Below are 3812 nucleotides of genomic sequence, written 5' to 3'. Positions count from 1 at the left end.
GTATAGCTGATAGGATGTTCAGGGTTGATTTTCCATCCGTTGAGAATTTGCAGAGGCTGTTGAGCTTTGGGATGTGTAAGGTGCCGGGAACGGATGGTATCCTGGAGTTTCAGGAGTGGAAGCTTGTGGAGCCACAGGGCACGCCGCTTACTCAGGCGTGGTTGCGTTTGTCCGTGGCCCCATCGAGGCCGCTGCAGGATGCTCGGGTAGTGGCCAGTATGGGCATTTTGGTAGGGAAGCCTGAGCGTGTGGACATGGAGTTTACCAGAGCTAATGGGATTGCTAGGGTATTGGTTAGTATTTTGAACATTGAATATGTTCCGGATGTGGTTAAGTGGGCTTATCGAGGCAGAGTATATGACTTGGATATTGAGTTTGAGGATGAGAGCCTTCTGGTGGCGCCGCCTCGGGATTCTGATACGGATATGCAGGAGGGTGATGGCAGAGCCGGGGTTCGGGAGGCGCCGGTCGAGGATCCTGGACGACAACTGTCCAAGGGGCCAGGGTCCACGCTGGCGTCAACCGGGGATGGAGCAGTCTCACCTTCTGTGGTACCTTCGACGACTCTGAGATTTGGGTCTTTCGAGCCACACTCTGCCCCACCGAGACTCTGGAGTGATCGAGTTGAGTCCGAAGAGGCGTTTGAGCTTGAGTTATCGGTTTTGGGTTTGGAGGATGATGTGGATACGGTTCCTGGGGATCGGCCGGTCGCCACTCCTCTTACTGCGCTGCAGGGGACACCTTGTTCGGAGGTGCCGCAGCCTGTTGTTCCTGCTCTTTCGGGGAGCGATCTGGGGCAGGCGGCCTCGGTTTGTTCTCCTTCTGCTGAGGATGGAGACTTGGGGCAGGTGGCTTCTGAGTTTCTCTCCTTGCCGGGAGGGAGTCTGGGGCAGGTGGCCTCGGATGTCTCTTCCCCCATCGCGTCTGCAGGTCGGTTGATGCCGGCCTTGCCTTCGGGAGGTGGCTCAAGGCAGGTGGCCTCGGAGCCTCCTTCTTCTCCGGTGTCGGCGCGGGTAGCTTCACCGGTGCTGGGTGGGGACCGAGGGCAGGCGGCCCTTGGTCAGGTTACACCCACCCAGCCTCATGTATCGCCAGAGGGGTCGCGTCACACTTCGACTGGGGGTGCTCGGCCTACCTCGGGTAAGCCCGGTCAGGTGGACCGGTCTGCTGGTTGGGGAGTGACTGGAGGCCGGACCTCGCCTGCGATCTCTCGGGAGGAGGTCATTGCATTTGGAGGGATCCAGGATCCGGTGTCTGAGGGGCGCCGGATGAGTGGACGGCTACAAAGCCTGCCCGATGTGGACGATATTCAGCAGCGGTGCGCCATGAGGGCGGCCAAGCTTCGTGACGTTGAGGTCACTACGGGTATGTCGGTCCATACATCTAATTCCATTTTGCATTTTTCAAATGATGATATTGTTAAGAATGCAAATCAATTAGGTGTTTCGTTGGGTAGTAATAACACAGAAATTTCTAATTCTATTAATGATCTTTTAGACTTAGAGGCTGAGCGGGCCTTAGAGATGATCCGTAATATTGCGGCTGTCAAACCTATGAGTGATTCTGAGGTTGATGCACTCGGGGTAAGGGTGTTAGATAACTTTTGTACGGATCTTATGCAACCTACTACTGATGAGGATGCTCAGGCTGAGTCTAACGAGATAGTGTTGGCTAGCCCGTCCGAGACTGGTTATGAGGACCAGTTGCAGAGTCAAACGATTCCCAAGCGCAAGTGGAAAAGGAAGGTATACCCGATTTCCACAGTGCGTAGGAGTGCTAGGATACGTACGGCAAAAAAATTCCATGATGAAATATGAAAGGAATATTCTGGAATAGCAGAGGTCTAAAGGACTTGGCTAAAAGAAGGTTTCTTGCTGAGGCGTCTATCGAGCATTGTTTAGATTTCATAGCTCTATCGGAGACGGGTAGAGATAACTTCGCACCTCAATTTCTAAATACTCTTTCAGGAGGTATAGATTTTGATTGGCATTGCTTGCCACCGAGAGGGAGATCGGGTGGAATCCTTCTCAGAGTTAGGTGTGATGCACTTGAGGTTCGCAGTGTGGTCATGGGGGATTTTGCGGTTAAGTTTAGGGTGCGCTCGAAGGTTGATGGGTTTAATTGGGCTCTTGTTGCGGTGTATGGTGCTGCACAGCCAGAGCTCAAGCCCGAGTTCTTGGCTGATCTTGTTCGGATTTTTGGCTCCGAGCAGTTGCCCATCCTGGTGGGGGTGATTTCAATATTATTAGACGGTGTGAGGATAAGAACAACGATAATTTTGATGGGCGATGGTCGTTCATGTTTAACACGATCATTGAAAGTCTAGACCTGAGAGAAATTGAGCTCTCGGGTAGAAAATTTACCTGGGCGAACGCGATGCCAAATCTGACGTATGAGAAGTTGGACCGTGTGTTGGCTAGCGTGGACTGGGAGCAGAAGTTCCCCCTGGTGACAGTCCAGGCCTTATCCCATGGTATTTCTGACCATACCCCGTTATTTATTGACTCTGGTGAACCCACGCACCCGGGGAACAAGAATGTGTTCTCCTTTGAGATGGCTTGGTTTGAAAGAGAGGGCTTCATGGATCTTGTGGCCAACGAGTGGGCTAAGGATTCAGGAGGGAGGACCGCGCTTCAGCGCTGGCAGAATAAGATTAGGCATTTGAGGAGCTTCCTGCGTGGGTGGGCTAAGAACCTGAGCGGAATTTATAAGGCCGAAAAGGAAAGGCTCCTTCTCCTTGTACAGACTATGGATGTAAAGGCGGAAACCACGATTCTGCCGGCTGCCGAGCTTCATGCCAAGCTAGAGGCGGAATTGCGGCTCAAAGAACTTCTTAGAGAAGAAGAATTGAAGTGGGCGTTGCGGGCAAAGGTGCGGCGAGTTGTCCAGGGGGACGCGAATACACAATTCTTTCACATGATCGCTAACGGTAAGCATCGAAAGAAGAAGATCTTTCAGCTTGAGCAAGATGAGGGTACGATTGTAGGACAGGACAACCTAAAATTGTACATAACCCAATACTATAAGCAGCTGTTTGGCCCTCCAGAAGAGAACTGTGTGTCTCTGGATGAGTCAAGGGTTGAGGATATTCCTTAGCTTACGTCGGTGGAGAATGATATTCTGGCGGCTCCTTTCTTGGAGAATGAGGTGCTAGAGGCCATCTCACAAATGAAGAATAACAAGGCACCGGGCCCTGATGGTTTCCCAGCGGAGTTTTATAACAAGTGCTGGCACATCATTAAAGGGGATCTATTGCCTATGTTTCATGACTTATTTGCTGGGCAGCTTCATTTATTTCAGCTAAATTTTGGAACGATTACACTTCTTCCTAAGAAGACAGAGGCTGTGAGCATTGAGCAATTCAGGCCAATCTGTCTTCTTAATGTCAGTTTCAAAATTTTCACCAAGGTCGGGACCAATAGACTCACACAGATTGCGCATACTATTGTGCAGCCTACCCAATCTGCTTTCATGCCGGACAGGAACATCCTTGAGGGGGTAGTGGTCCTTCATGAAACTCTCCATGAAATCCACACGAAAAAACTGGATGGGGTTGTTTTCAAAGTGAATTTCGAAAAAGCGTACGATAAAGTCGAATGGCCATTCCTTCAGCAGGCCTTGCGCATGAAGGGTTTTGATGAGGCCTGGCGACGCCAGGTAGAATCCTTTACGCAAAAAGGGAGTGTTGGAATTAATGTAAATGATGATATTGGGCACTATTTCCAGACACATAAGGGTTTGCGACAAGGAGATCCCATGTCTCCTGTTTTGTTCAACATAATGGTTGATATGTTGGCAATCCTAATAGGTCA

The sequence above is a fragment of the Triticum aestivum genome, chromosome 4B (genome assembly GCF_018294505.1).
Source record: "Triticum aestivum cultivar Chinese Spring chromosome 4B, IWGSC CS RefSeq v2.1, whole genome shotgun sequence".
NCBI lineage: Eukaryota > Viridiplantae > Streptophyta > Magnoliopsida > Poales > Poaceae > Triticum > Triticum aestivum.
The sequence above is the reverse complement of the archived record's forward strand: the minus strand, read 5'-3'. Positions refer to the sequence as shown.